General features: G+C 43.0%; 1 long non-coding RNA gene across 1 annotated transcript in view; it reads right to left on the reverse strand.

Moving 5' to 3' along the window:
• Window positions 1–3,452: 3,452 nt before the first annotated feature.
• LOC138771192 (uncharacterized) overlaps window positions 3,453–16,938 on the reverse strand; it is a 131,474-nt gene continuing 117,988 nt past the window's right edge. The window contains exon 3 of the long non-coding RNA XR_011359558.1: window positions 3,453–3,513. This is a non-coding gene — a long non-coding RNA (uncharacterized lncRNA). The remainder of the gene's footprint in view (window positions 3,514–16,938) is intronic.

Here is a 16,938-nt window from a genome sequence, read left to right on the forward strand (position 1 = left end):
AGGGGATTGTAAGGATCAGGACAATTTCTTCAAGGCCACCTTGCCCTGACTTGGGGGACATCTGTCCTGTGGCCTACACAAAAAGAACTAGTATACATTTCTACCATCAACCAATGTGATTGCTCTTTGTCTTCTCAGGAGCTATAACATCTTAGCGAAGGGCTCATTGCCACCACATAGGTTAGCTCTTTACCTTCTCTAATCTATTATCAATACTTCCGTGTGTTGTTGAGCAAACTGCCTCACACTCTTGTCTGCTCTTATGTTCACTCCTCCAGGTGACCTAGCTTGATCCGCACCTCCAGACGATCAAGGGCACCCAAGGATAACATAGACTGGGAGCTGCTTTTGGGTGTCCCCCTCCTTCTACCAATACCACTGCCAAGGCCAGGAGTCCTACTCCAGCTACTCTGACCCAAGTTTTTTGTTGTGACACCCAAGGTGGCCCTCAATGAGCCATCCCAGCGGCTCTCTGCACTTTTTCTTAGGCTAGACAAATAGAGGTTTGGATCAATACAAAAATGTTTTTGCTATGGTTTTAAAAGAAATGATGAAACCATGTCTAGTTACTATACCGCCTTCCTAGGCTGCTCACGACATTTCTATATGTACATTACATTTAGGTACTTAATGCATTGAAATGTTAGTACTTGGGCAGATAGGCCAGAATAATCACATCGGAGAAAGTTGTCAGATGTAATTACCTGAAGTAATGTGGTTGAGAACATTTTCTGTAAGCCCTTCTTAGACTAATTCTAGATGTGCGTAACTGTGGAAGTCCTAATTCCTTAGGTCACTTGCGGTAAAAGCTCACAGAATTCCAGTCCCCTTACAGCATGAGAAAACTTCCTGTTTAGTCGTGATTTTTTAGTACAACAGCTCACGTCATACATCACAATCTACTTTGGTTTATGGCTTGTTTCCTTGTGTAGTGAAAAATACTTTCAACAACCCATCCACGAGTTCCCTATTCATTGTTTTCCAAGTTTTGGGTCTTGAATGTGAAGACTTATGGCGAGGTGCAATAATCCTTTGAAATGCCTGATCATGTACTGAAGGAACAGATTTACCGATTACATTATAACGTATTCTAGCTACGTTATACAGAGCGTGTTTTCTGGCAAGACACTTACTTCTTATCGTGAAAGTGTTTGCATGTAATGCTAGCAACGTCCAGACTCTGGAAGAACAACTGAGCTCCTTATCTCTAGGCTTAATAACTAGTATATGGACATGTACATAAGGCCTTACCCTTATAGAATCCAAGCTTCAATGAAAGCAATACAAGGATGCTGGCACCACAGTATGGTCTAGTAATGTGTATGTGGCACAAGATGATGGAGCACATACAGATTAATGGGGTTTTCACTGTACAAGAGCTGATCTACAATTAGACAAAAAGGCAAAATAATTCTAATAAGGTGATAAAGAGTTGGACCTCCCTATCACATTAAGGGTACAAACCCACTTGACGTATTTGCTGCGTGAATCAGTCTTAAAAATAAGCAGGCAAACGCAGGTTGGCTTTATACGATTGTTCTGCGTTAAAATACGCAATTGCGTATTTTTGAAGCGTGAAGCTTGTTGTTAGCAAAGCATCAGTTGTTAACAACCTGTGCAAAAAACGCATGTAGCTTCACGCTTCAAAAATACACAATTGCGTATTTTAACGCAGAACAATTGTATAAAGCCAACCTGCGTTTTGCCTGCTTATTTTTAAGACTGATTCACGCAGCAAATACGTCAAGTGGGTTTGTACCCTAATAGACAGTTGTGCAAACTAGGCCCAATAGTAGTAAGTGTGAGGTAGTAGCGGTTTACTCAGATGCGGTACTAGTCCATCCACTTTAAGGGTACGTTCACACGTACCGGATCCGCAGCAGATTTCTCGCTGCATATTCGCAGCTAGTTCTGCTGCAGATCCCTGCCCAGTAAGCACTATGGGCAGACAAACTCGCAGCAGGATGCACATCCCACTGCGAGTTTGTCAGCAACCCGCCCGATTAACCCCCCAGCCACCGGAGCGTATACATCACCTGGTCCCGCTCCAGCTTGCTTTGGGGGTTTCCGTCACGTCCCATTCGGCCAATCAGTGCTTTGCCCCGCCGCAGCGCACTGATTGGTTAAGTGGAACGTGAAGACACCAGGAGCCCAGAAGCAAGCCGGAGCGGGGACCAGGTGAAGTATACACTCCGGACGGGGGGGTTAATCGGGCGGACTGCTGACAAACTTGCAGTGGGATGTACATCCTGCTGCAAGTTTGTCTGCCCATAGAGTTTACTGGGCAGGGATCCGCAGCGGAAAAATCCGCTGCGGATCCAGTACGTGTGAACGTACCCTAATAGTCATATGTAGGGAAATATTTGCTGATGAATGAAGCACTGCTCACCAGGATGATGATCACAGACGCTTCTTTATTAAGTGCACAGATGCACTCCACACTGTTGTCTTCAATAAGTCATCCGATAAGGAGACAAATCCTATCTGGAAGTGCATCATCTGTTTATTAAAGTAGATTCCATAATCATCATCCTGGTAAGCATTGCGTCATTCATCTGCAAATGTCTATATGGTGTAAAACATTATCCATCAGACTGTGATCCAACGTCTTCTTCAATCGCATTGTTCAGCAACCTGTACTAACATAGCGTTACTGTGCCTGACTAGTATATAAGCAATACATTTATTACATCCCATTTGCTGACAGATCTGGTGCCCTTTAAGCAAAAGTTATACAGATCTGTAAATAACTTATATTTAAAAATCTCTTCCTCTTCCATGTCAGGAACTGTCCAGAGCAGTAGAGTTTTTTAAGGATTTGCTATTGCTCTGGACAGTTCCTGACATGGACAGAGGTGGCAGCAGAGAGCACTGTGTCAGACTGGAAAGAATACACCACTTCCTGCAGGACATATGGCAGCTGATAAGTATTAGAAGACTAAAGATGTCCAAATAAAAGTCATTTACAAATGTCTATTACTCATTGACACCAGTTTTTCTTTTTTTTTTTTTTTTTTGAGTACTACTACTAGCTAAAAATTTTTTAAAACAAAGTTACAAAAAACAAAAACAAACACTTTTACTCCATTACACTATTCCCACTGGGAAACATTGTACTTTTAGGGAAATCCTGCTACAGAGTGGAGCGCTATATTGTAAGACGAGAGGCACGGACAAAAATAGAGTCATCTTTCATCAGAAGCGACGGGGATTCGCTATTTCCAGGCACAAAGTACAGAAACATCTCTATCTTAATGTAGCTTCCAGCCTAACCCACTTGTCAATGAATCTATCATAACAGGCCTATTAATATGTAGGTACCTGATGACAGCCAGGAAACCATCTGCAGAACAACTTCTGCTAATTGTCTTGGAAGCCGAAGCAACAGTAAAGAACTCACATTAATGACCTTTTCCTCGGTGGCAGAATCTGTTTCGGAGTAGACGAGAGTGGCTGGGATCCAAGTCCTAATGGTTAGTGTTGGCACAAAGCAGCTAGTACCGAGTATTCTTCCTTTGGTGGAAAAAATATTTTAAGAATTCGAAGTATAAATCTTCCTAAACACCTGCGTCCAAAGGGCTTCCAAGATATTTAAGCGAGGAATTCTCAGGGTTGGTTATCTATTTCACTTCTCGACTTTTTTCCTAATCTGAAATGGAGCTTATATTAAAGGACTGGATTTGCACTCACGGTAAAACAATTTATAAGGTATTTAAGTTGAAACGCATACATGTCTGTAGTAACAACTTATGGAGGGTTTGGTGGCAATCCAATCGACTACCTAAGCATTTCCAGGGCTGGGGGGGGGAGGGGTTATGGCTCTCCTCACCAGTCTCAGCTGTATTAACATTAAAAACATCACATAAAACTTCATCTTGATTAAAAAAGGTATTTTCTCACTTTTAACGTATTTTAAGTTGGTGTTGAATAATAATAATTCTTAGCCAGATGAGTTTTGGTGGACGACGGTCCCTCGCAAAAGCTGGCAATACACTTTGGATTAAGCCTTTTACACAGGTTGATTATCAGCCGCTAATTCCCAATATTTGACCCCTGTAAATTTAAAAAAACTGCGATAAGTGTTCAGCAAACCTGCTGGAAGTTCGGGTTCGGCAACGTTTGTCCGAACATGAAAGCTCTGCATTCCACTCCTGGAGTCGGATGCCGTCCTGGGGTTGTATCCATGTTTTGACCCCAGAAGTCAAATACTGATCATTCATTTTCAGATGCAGAGACCTGTAAAGCCTGTACAAAGAAGTACTAATCTGGTTGATCAGCACTCTTTCGCTACCACTGGTTAGACCATGTTAAAAGGCCCTAATGTTGGAGGAATCAATCAATCATCTAATATGTATTGGGGCCTTCATATTTTATTCAACTTATTTCTCTCCATCCTCTAGAACACATAGATCAGCACCTGCTTACTAAGAAATTAGATAGGCCAACTATTGGGCAGCAATAGCTGCATGGACATCATTAGCGATGTCCATGCAACCCTTGCCTTCAGTAATAAATAAAATAAATAATAAAGTAATAACTTACTTCCCCAGTGTCTGCAGCTCTGCCTTCTCTGCACTTACAGGCCGCCGGCTGCTTAGCCAGTCATAGGCAGAGACAGGACACTCAGCCAATGACTTGCCGAGACAGGCCATGGCCCGTGATTGGGGGAGCGGCCAGCGGCCTGTCAGTGCAGAGAAGGCAGAGCTGAAGACAATCTACAGCTGTCAGACGAGCATTGCTATTACAGCCATGTGCGCATGATGATTTTAGATCTGGACCTAAAGAAATAAAAGAAAGAAAGAAAAGAAATATATATATATATATATCTTACACCATTCTTGGTATCCTCTTAACGACATTGCACAAAATGAAAAAAAATGTTACGTGGCATATATAGCCGGAGAGCTGGCATGCGGCATATACAGCCGGAGAGCTGGCACACAGCATATATAGGAGGAGAGATGGCACACAGCATATATATAGCAGGAGAGATGGCACACGACATGTACAACCAGAGAGATGATATATGACATATACAGCCGGAGAGATGGCACACAGCATATATAGGAGGAGAGATGGCACACAGCATATACAGCCAGAGAGATGGCACACAGCATATATAGGAGGAGAGATGGCACACGACATATACAGCAGGAGAGCTGGCACACGGCATATACAGCCAGAGAGATGGCACATGGCATATATAGCAGGAAAGATGATACATGGCATATATAGCAAAAGGGATGATACGTGGCATATATAGCAGGAGAGATGATACGTGGCATATATAGCAGGAGAGATGATACGTGGCATATATAGCAGGAGAGATGATACGTGGCATATATAGCAAAAGGGATGATACAGGGCATATATAGCAGGAGAGATGATACGGGGCATATATAGCAGGAGAGATGATACGTGGCATATATAGCAGGAGAGATGATACGTGGCATATATAGCAGGAGAGATGATACGTGGCATATATAGCAGGAGAGATGATACGTGGCATATATAGCAGGAGAGATGATACGTGGCATATATAGCAGGAAAGATGATACACTTCCCCAAGTTTGGAGGCTCATTAGCATCTGTTGGCCAATGTCCTCCTTTTAAACAGGGTGTGACCCTCTTCCTGGAAATACATGGAAGCAATGGATCTACACATGGTTTTGTTCTTTTGGAGCAGGACGTCCATCACATGGTGAGGCGGAGAAGATACTTTGTTTTGCCTGGAGTAACCACATGGTGACTAAGGGAACCTATATGTGACCCCAAAAGCAGTTTTTGAAATATTTTCCAGAATACAGCCTCTGGGACTTGAAGCAAACAAGTTCCTTGGAAGGGAGATTGATTTTTGGCTGTATATATGGTCCACCTACAAGCGGTGGGTTAAAAGGGAGAAGTTTTTAAGCTGTCAGCAGCAATAGCACAAAGCCAAATTTGTAATGCCAAGTAATATGTGAGAGCCTCCGCTTCTCAAGACAGTTGGGCGCATTATACTTTTTCATGGACTATTACATTAACGTAGAATACTTTTATTTAGGGTCTGACAATCCAGTTTATGTAATGCTGCAGAATGAGATCAACGGCATCTTTTAAAAAAAATAAATAAAATTTAGAACTCCCTCAATTCCATTATTTTTACATTGTGAGGAGAAGGGTGACATCTATTCACCTTTTAAGAAAATGTATATTTATCATTTAAAGGAGACATTATATGGAACTGTTATGGCCCTATTACACCAAACGATTATCGGCTGTACTTGGCCGATTAGCGGCTGTTCCGGTATGTAATAGCACAGACAGCGAGCGTGAAAGGGGGGGAAGCCATATTGTGCCATGTACTATGGCCTTTAGGGACTTCAGAAATTTATGGACATTTCAAGTAAGTTCTTGCGTACTCTTTGCTCCGTATGGTTTAATAGTATGTAGCTGTAGATGCTGTGTGTGGTGCTTCATGATCCCTCCTTGTAGCATAACTTTCTTCATTAGCAGGCATTGGGACAAGAGTAGAGATGAGCGAACCTCAAGCATGTTCGGGTTCATCCGATCCCAAGCGTGCGACATTTGATTACCGGTGACTGAAAAAGTTGCAGCCCTAGGGAGTCTGGGAAAACATGGATACAGTCTGTGGCATGTGGCTGTGGCATGTTTTGATGGCCTACTAAGGCTAGTATTACACAGGCCGATGGGGGCCCGATATTAACTGTAACTGTATTAACCGATCTGCTAGATCTTCGCTCGTTTACTGGGCCTATTACACGGCCCGATAATCGTTTAACAAGGGCTGCATGGACATAGTTACTGATGCCCTTGCAGCCCTTGCTAAACTGGCATACATTACCTATCCATGGTCCAGGGCTCCTCCCCAAGTCACGCGCGCTGCAGCTTCAGAGCATTCTGTCTTAACTGGCAGGCCGCTCAGCCAATCACTGGCCGCGGCGGTCCCAGCCTGCGATTGGCTGAGTGGCCTGTCAACTAAGCTGCAGCACGCGGGACACGGAGAGAAGCGGATCACAAGAGGAGCCCTTAACCATTGATAGGTAATGAATTTATTTTGCTAATCGCCAGCCGCGCACAGATATTACACATAGCAGTGCGTGGTCGGTAACCGACAATTATAGGTCCAAACCTATAACAACGATCAGCCGATGACACGACACAATAATTGGCCGGATAGGGCCGATTCGGCAGATTATCACTCCGTGTAATGGTACCTTAATGGCAAAGTCAGCGGTTGGTACAGGTTACCAATGATGCAATAGCTGAGGCGTCACATAGTCTCAAAAACTTTAGTTGACTTCCAGGCATTGGATTCAATACTTCACCATGTGTCAGGGAGGAAGGAAGCAAAACAAGCCCATGCCCACACAGCTCCCTCATTGGCTCCCGATGGTATAAGTAGTAGGGCTGCTAGCACTAGCGTTCCTCAGACTCTCTAGTGTGTGTATATATCATTAAGGTGCATTCATGGATCCTACAGGCAGGTTTCTTGTATTGCAATTAAAACACATTGAAAGAGACTAAACAGCTGTTCCATCTTTGGTCTGCTCTAACTCTCCGAATCTTTTTATAAATGATATTGGATTGTCCAGCATGAGTTTTGGTCCCTCTTGGAAAACCAATCATTTTTCAACTTGGTTAATTCATTTTACACAATTTGGCAAAATGTACTACTGCATCTATAATTACACTTCCACCAGATTGTTTCCGCAAAAACTTTTTCTCTTGCATGAAACACTGGTTACTTGGAGGATTGGTATGCCAATATCCTTCCCCTGGTGATGAAGACCGCCTAGCTTCTCACCACTACGAGGATCTCATTACAAACAGTCCCACATTATTAAAACAGTACAAGGATGTTATATATTTGAGCCCTTTATTCCTGACTGTGTTTTCTTCCTGGAAAATGTGATTGAGTGGGATAGAAGGTTGGCTTAATGGAAGTCAGAAAGCCAGACAGACAAACATCCCCACCAACTTCCCGTATGTTAAGAACCATGGAAAATCTGTTATTCAAGGGTTCTTAACTTAATCCATATTTCTTTTACCTAATTGTTCCTTTTCGCTGTACTGTAAACCTTACACAATGCCGCTAGTCCATGAACGGCAAACAACATATTAAAAGTCTTTGCCGTAATCGTAATCTCTTTAACTTGTGTTGGTTGGTTTTTGTTTGTATTAGATTATGGGACGGAGGCAAAGTGAATGGATGATGAATGAATGATGTCCGTGCTACGTATTCAGGAAAACATGACATTTCTTTTAGCCTGACCTAACAGAACCAGATTTACAATCTTAAGGGGGTTGTTCAGGCATGGCGGCTTACTTCCAGAAACAGCACCATTTTTGTCCTCAGTGTGTGTGTAGGGGGGGGGGGGGAGTTGCAGTTCAGTTCCATTGAAGTGAATGGAGCTTAATTGTTATACCACACACAACCTGAGGGCAGGTTTGCAAAAAAAAGTGGCTGTTTCGTTTTTTTAATAACCCCCTTAAACTTATAGGAACTATGTTGAGAAAATGCAGACATGAACCATTTACTTAAGCCAGTGGATCCAGAAGAAAGAGAAAAACATAATTGAACAATTTCCCTTAGAATGGAAAAAATTACTTCCTGACCTTTACCAACAGCAAACAGTTCCTTTACACGGTGTAAACCATCTATATATCAATATCACTACAGCATGTTACTATGGGGGTAGACAGACCACTTTATTTTTTTCACAAGCTGCAGATCAGTTTTAGTAAAAAATAAAAAAAAAAGTTGAATTTCTGCACCAAAAATTCAGTTATTCAAAAGGCCTGAACCACGGGCAGCATGTAATCCCAGCAGGCTCCCTCAAATAGTTATTGTCTCCTTTAAACAAGTCAGTATTCCATAGCATGCTTTGAAAGAAGAGCCAGAATTGGTAGACCAAGATGGCCCCCCCGTGCCCAAGTTTATTCTAAAGGTGTCCAAACACCTTGTGCTAAGGAGCAGTTTTGCTGCAGTTTACCTCCCCCCCTATAGGGAACACATGCAGCTTGTGTATGGGGAGGATGGGGGAGATAACAGTTACTGAAAGTGTATGCCTAGCTTTAATGTCACCTCCCTGATGGTGCACTGAGCTGGCATCTCCACAGTCAGCGGCAGCAAGTAGATGCATAAGGGTGCGATAGTCTGCACACATATCCCTCATGGGTCAAAAGGACAATTTATGAGTTTTTCAGGCAGCGGGATGGCGGTATTTCTGACAACGCGCAGTGCGTGAACTGTTCTTGTGCTACTGTGGTCGCAGTGTACAAATGGCGTTATTGTGAACAAGTGATGTGGAAACTGCAGAGCACAATGTGCCATTGATGTGAATGTCAACTACAAGGGTGTGTGAGGGAGAACTGACACATTGCAGTGGAGCGGCTTAACATCAGAATGACCCAAGGGCTCCCAAACTTGTGAATAACACGAAAGATCTGTGATCCCTACTGTGTATTGGGCTCCGGAGCAGATGGAAGGTCACTACTTCTCTAATAATCAAGTGGTATAGTCAAGAAAGGCTTCAATGATACCAGCCATATCAGAATTAGACCTCCACTGAAGGGTTGTCTTCTCTATGATTTGTAAAGGGTCATTTTCTACGCTAACTGGTAAAGGGTCATCTTCTCCAATTTTTGTTTACAGCTCCATCAAACGAATGGACATTGGCATGTCAGGATAGAAACATCAGGGAACAAACAAGAAACACTAGCTGGTTGGGGCAATGTTGTGGTCTGGGGGATGTTTTCTTGGTGTTCTCTGGGGTATTTATCCATGTGAAGACGTTCTCAGCTGAGATGGGTATGAATCTATACTTGTAGATCATGTACACCCAAACATGCTGATTGTCTTCTCTGGGGTGAATGGGATCTTCCAGAAAGAGCATGGACAAGACCATAAACAACGGCATGAACAAGACCTCCAAGTACTACCCTGCCCTCTAATGTTCCAGATATGACACTGCGACATGTCGCACGAATAAAAATGTCCAACATTGGTGGAAAGAGCATAAAAAAGATCGCCAAGTACTACCCTTTCTTCCAATTTCCCATCTGTGAGACCACCTTGATGGTGGTGTTGTCTCTATGGACCTACCAGCAGGAAATGGGTGGGGGCGCAAGAACTTACAATCTATTAGGAAATGGGGGACACAGGAGCTTACCATCTATGGAGAAATAGAGGGGGCACAAGAGGCAATATTACATAAAGTAACCCATGTTACCATTTAACATTAGGAAGACAGAAAAAAAAATGTCTGCCATCCCATTGAGGGATTCGGGTTGCGCGCTTTGCAGTACATAACCGCAGGTAAACATTGATATATGTGGGAAGGTTCAGGTCCTGAATCATTTGGCTTTCCATGAGGCTATCACTTCTGGCAGAGCAGGATTTCAACTGCGAGTTCAAATGTGAACCAAACCAAACCTTAACCTTCCCTTTACTTTATTAATAAAGCAACATGATGCCGCAATGAATTTGGAATCTATTCATTACACCGCTGTCTAAAAAGATTAAAACGGCCAGCTCAACTTCTGTCACGGCTTCACCTGGTGGCTTTCATTTTCTTCAACATTAAGTCAGGATAAGGTAATAGTAAAATCGAAAACATCTTTAGGAGGAAAAGGAGATTGCAGCTGTGTAAGCGGAGCACAACCCATAAATCAGAATGTCAAATCTAAAACACATGCTTTTATGCAAGTTCTCCATGTGCTCTATAATGTGATTACAGCCTGGTTACTATTATGATTTAAAACAAAGTCTTTCATGCAGAGAACAAAATGCTCAGTGTGACCGGCCTAGGGAAAGGAGGCTCCCATCAGCCGCGCACTCCCCATCACCGAGATGGACTACGGTCAGGTGTGAGGGGGACCGCTGCCAGTTGCTATGCTCGGGGTTTAGGCGTAGGGTTGACATAAGGGACCTGTTAGCCAGCTCATGTTGCTAGGCATTGCATGACAAGCGAAAATTAGTTCTCTTTTTTTTTTTTGCCTTCAAGAATCTCAAAGCCAAAAGAGCAAAGATTACAGAAGTCATTTTTTCCCCGTCTATCACATAAACAAATGGGCCAGCTGTTCTAGCTAAGATTCCAGTTTTAAACTTGGACTTTGTAGTATAAACTTTGTTGTAATGGTATTTAGAGTGTCATAGGCAATAAGCATCTAAGACTAGTCAATAAATTGTAGACTGGCTACACGGACTTCTAAAACTTGTTAAAGACAGCTGTGCTTTTCTAGCAGCTTAAATCATTTCTCGAGCCGGGCAGCCGTCCAGGTATATTTTCAGACAAACAACTAGGGAGACGGGGGGTTCATCAACATTAAAGTCGTAGTTGCGCGCTGGCAGCTGTAAGGTTTTGTTAATGGAAGCCGAGTCCCATTCAAGTTACACTAAAAGAAAAACAGAAATAATAATAACTACAATAATGGTTCTGATTCTGTGCAGTTGGAATTATTAATCCACGACTCCTTTGTGAGTCTTTTTTTCTCTTGTCCACTAGACAAAGAAAAACATATGTGGATCTGACATCAGAAACAATGATCGAGGCCCGGGGTTTATTTTTAGTACAAAGAGTTTTCGGAGATCTGAGAAAAAAACGTTTTAATGCGTGTTCTACACAAAAATATTTACGCAGGCGGACTTCGATCACCGCAATATCACAGAGGACTTATTTACACTACGTCTATTTAAGAAGCATCTGAAATATACAAACCCTGTGTGATCCTCCACAGTGGCCGCCTCAGACTAACTACAAGCCCTGTGTAAATAGATACATTCCGCTCTCTTCTCCGCAGTTTTAGGGCAGAAAAGGTCAATCTTTTTGACTAGTTCTTGCCGTCCCTTTAAACTGGTCCCAGAAGGAACATTTGAAATTATGTGTTCACTGGTTACTAACTATTGTTCCAACGTCAGATTTACTAATGATTAACACTTTAATGGGATTTTCCAAGATAATATAGTAATGGCTATACTCAGAACAGGCCATGAATATCAAATTAATGAAGGTCCAATTCCTGGCTCCCAGTCATCCAGCTTGGAATTTTTGTTGCTCACGTCTGAGATCGGTGACGCTCTACTTGCTCTTGCGGGTTAGGAAGTGGCTTACTGGTAATGTAAACAAGTCGCTTGCTGCTCGATATAGCAACACAGAAATATCATGGACCACTGGCGGTCAATGCACTGAAACACTAAGCAAACACTCTCTTCTTCACATTTCTTTGCTCTTGTACATTACACCGATCTGTACTTTCTGCAACAAAATCTGCAATACCTAAAAAAAAAAAAAATCTCCCAATCCCATTCCCCATAAGAGAATGCGTTGGTTGTGAGGAGACTCTGTTTACCACGACATTGTTTTGTACTTGACGCTGAAAACCACCTGCTTACTTTGTTTCAGTCCTTTAGAAAAACATTAGTTGGTATGTACCTGGAACGCACTTTCAAGTAATTTCTTGCAGACTTTTTTTTTTTTTTGGAGGATAAATACACTCCCGAGAATACATCTGGTCGAAGGAGAGAAAAGAGTCAGACGCTGTTGGTTGGTTATTAGCATCTGAGTGTCCAAAATCTGACAAAACTCAAGAGAAACACACATAAGGCACACCTGCAGATGCACACAGCGCCTCTTTTATTATCATCACAAGTATTGAAATACAGTAGCTTGTTTTCCATCCCGAGTGTGTGTATTTTTATTTTATTTTTGCTATTTGCCATCTGTCATTTTCGCATATATCAGATATCCTCCTCAATGTCAGTAGTGTGAGAAAAACTGGCAGTACTTAATGAAAATGGAAAACCCAGAAGTGGAACGTGCTGCTTGAGGGCCACCGAGCGTCATGGGTGGCTGTGCCTCACCAGTCAGTGGGAGACACACAAATGAAAACTATAAAAAAAAATTTGCAAATGATTTTTTTTAAAAAGGAAAAGAAATGGAAATGATTCCCCCGTAATGCACTGGGATAAAGTGTGTGTGCTCCCTGCTATGTATTGGAACGAGGAGTTGGAATTACGTCTAGTCTTGAAATTGAAACATAACCACATTCTGACCTCGAGTTAAAAAAAAAATTAAAAACTACCTTTGGGATGTTCCTTCACTCTTGGATTGTGTCTCCTCTAGACCTTACCAAGAGAGTCTCGAAGCCAAGGCAGGAAAAATTAGTTAGAGAAAACAGGTGGAGAAAACTTTTCCAGCACAGCAGATAGGACTAAACTAACAGAGCCCTATAAAGAATTATACAGACCGCTTTACTGTTAAACATTAAAGATATAATAGAAGAAATATAATAATAATAATAATAATAATAATAAAAAAACTATAATAATAATAATAATAATAATAAAAAACTATCTGCTGAAATCCCTGCTGCTGCTGTTCTGACTGTGCCTGGTCCCCACTGCTCACAGCTCCCCAGTCTCTTCTCAAGCCAATCATTGGCAGGGGCAAGTCGTGACTGTGGACACTGATTGGCTTAGCACTTCAAGCACGCTCTAGTCCGATTGTTCACCATATGGCCTATGGCTGTATCCATGTTTTCCTGGACTGCCTAGGGCTGCGTCCAAACTCTTCAGCCACCAGTAATTAAATGCTGAATTATCAGACTCGAGCTGTGCTTATTTAAACTGAGCCCCCACTTGACAGAAAGACCAGGAAGTGCTGTGCGGCGGAGACCAAGCATCAATGAAAAAGAGGTGGAACATAACAGCAGGCGAGTACTGATTTTTTTTTTCATTTTATCATGTTGGACTTGCCGCTATTACAAAATTAAAGTCTCACTGTCATTACAAAATACTTTTGACATGTCAAAGGTTTTGATCGGTCCGAGTCATTTGTAGTAGCACCAAGCATATCCCCAATCCTAGTTCAGAGAGGGCTAGTCATGGGTCCTAAGAACTTTACAAATTTTAGCAGTACCCATGCAGTTGAGCTATCTATATATGGTATCGGTACTCAAAATACGTCATTTACCTATTGGGGCCATATTTCATAAAAAAAAATGATGGTGCCATCCTAGAAACAATATATATTTTGAAGTATTATTATAAATGTGCTAGCCAAGACCACATTTACTGCCTTCCTATAAATCTTACGAAAGATATAAACTCTGATTGATGGAACCCCAGGGAGCCATGACCACCATTGCTGAATCTTTGATGATGGGCATCATGTGTTTCTATCAGATGTGCAAAGCTTCACTGAAAACCTTCCATATGATCCTTCTCTGTGCACAGTTGAGAGATCTATAGACTGGTGGAAAGTCCATATATACCAGAAATATAAACTGCAGTTATCATTCATCATGTCAGGTTAGACTTCATATGTCTGAATTTCCTATATGTTCTAAAACCGTCCGTGAGCCATCAATATACTCCGGGGAATTGGAGAGCACGGTTTGGGGAAATAAATAATCCTAAGGGCAAGTTAACATTTCTCTTGCAAGTAATAACGTTTGGCAAGTCCCATTCCTTTGCACTTGTTCTCTCAGGGAATGGAAAACACATCAAATAAAAACACCATATTTCAGCTTGTGAACGTCCTGGACCTATAATGACTGGCTCAGGACTGACCAGAATGCTGCCGTAGTGGAGGGTTAGTGGAAATAAGGGACTGTTTATATTCTGATGAATGACACAACGTTATACCGGTAACATGCCGTAACAGTAATGGCCAAGAACCTGCAACCATTGTTTTTGTTTTGTTTTTTTTACTATAGTTGAATAAGGGCTTGTAAAAGTTGTAGAATAGTGAGCGTAGTAATACACAAGTCAGATACAATAGATTAAAAGAAAGAAATGACAAAGGATTAAAGGAAAAAGAATAAAGTGTAGTAGAGATAAGGAGAGAGGGGGTTCTCCCAGGGGAAGATGGGAGGACCATCTATATACACCATAGAGTAGATGGTGGAGAAAATATAGATCAGTCAGGAGGAATACATTTGGGTAGATCCTTCCTCAGTGGTTGATAATATGGAGGTATTTGCAGCAAACAACAAAACAAATTGCTGTTTTAAGATAGTCCCACCCCCAGAGCACCAAACCGCCTCTTTAGCATGGGGATTAAACTACAATCTGGATGAAAATAGCGCCGAGGATGAAGGTAAGAAAGTTACCTTCATCCTCAGCGCCCCATGCACTGTAGGCAGGGCAGCCGATAGGGCAGTACAAGTGGTACTGCCGAATGGGGCCCGGACCCTAAAAGACATGGGGGGGGGCCCCGCCGGCCGCCGCCCCCCATCCGCTACGCTAGGGGGGCCCACACGGCCCCCCTTTCCACCTGTTTTTGAGCATCCCGAGAAGCTGCGGGCGCGCAGCTTCTCGGGATGCACTGATCGCTTTGATGTTCCGTCCGCACAGTGAGCGGACGAAACATTACAGCGATCAGAATACAGGAGCAGGACCTGTCAGTGTCCTCCTCCTGTATTCCCTCCCATAGGCTGCCGGCACTTCATACCAGCAGCCTATGGGAGGCCGGGCCGTGACCTCTCCGGCAGGCGTGATGATGTGACGTCATCACGCCTGCCGGAAGTCCCGTCCCTGCGGCTCGCAAGATGAAGCCCGAAGAGGAGGAAGAGCTGCTGCCTGCACAGCGCGGATTAGGTGAGTAGGATGTTTGTTTTTTTAGGGGCACCTCTGGGGGCATTATTAGCTCATGGGGGGCACCTCTGGGGCATTATTAGTATATGGGGGCACCTCTGGGGGCATTATTAGCTCATGGGGGCACCTCTGGGGATATTATTAGTATATGGGGGCACCTCTGGGGGCATTATTAGTTCGTGGGGGCACCTCTGGGGGCATTATTAGTATATGGGGGCATCTCTGGGGGCATTATTAGTGTATGGGGGAACCTCTGGGGGCATTATTAGTTCATGGGGGCCACCTCTGGAGGCATTATTAGTTCATGGGGGCACCTCTGGGGGCATTATTAGCCCATGGGGGCACAGCAGGGAATCCTACATACAGGGGGCACAGCAGGGGATCCTACATACAGGGGGCACAGCAGGGGATCCTACATACAGGGGGCAGCCCACATTCCTACTCGCTTTACTGCACATAACACCAGACAGCGCAGTTACTATGGGAGCCTACAGGAGGGAGGAAGGGAAGGAAGGTGCTAGAAATGTGCGGAGCCTAAATTTTTGTCTCGCAGGTTCTGAAAAGATGAAACATATCTGGAAGGAATCATCATGGAGGTCTGGGCCGGATGGAGAGGAAAAGGGAAAGTGACGCCTCAGATCAAAGAAGACGTCACCTGTGAGTCACTGTATGACACTTTTCTTATTTTGTAGAACATCATTTAGTAGGGGTGCCCCGAGGTGACAGCTACTACATTATCTGTACTCAGAGATATCACTGTGTTATCTGTGGTGTTACATAGGACTGCAGGTGACATCTACATTATCTGTACTCAGAGATATCACTGTGTTATCTGTTGTGTTACATAGGACTGCAGGTGACTACTACATTATCTGTACTCAGAGATATTGTTGTGTTATCTGTGGTGTTACATAGGACTGCAGGTGACAGCTACTACATTATCTGTACTCAGAGATATCACTGTGTTATCTGTGGTGTTACATAGGACTGCAGGTGACATCTACATTATCTGTACTCAGAGATATCACTGTGTTATCTGTGGTGTTACATAGGACTGCAGGTGACATCTACATTATCTGTACTCAGAGATATCACTATGTTATCTGTTGTGTTACATAGGACTGCAGGTGACTACTACACTATCTGTACTCAGAGATATTGTTGTTATCTGTGGTGTTACATAGGACTGCAGGTGACAGCTACTACATTATCTGTACTCAGAGATATCACTGTGTTATCTGTGGTGTTACATAGGACTGCAGGTGACATCTACATTATCTGTACTCAGAGATATCACTGTGTTATCTGTGCTGTTACATAGGACTGCAGGTGACTAC

The sequence above is a fragment of the Dendropsophus ebraccatus genome, chromosome 13 (assembly GCF_027789765.1).
Source record: "Dendropsophus ebraccatus isolate aDenEbr1 chromosome 13, aDenEbr1.pat, whole genome shotgun sequence".
NCBI lineage: Eukaryota > Metazoa > Chordata > Amphibia > Anura > Hylidae > Dendropsophus > Dendropsophus ebraccatus.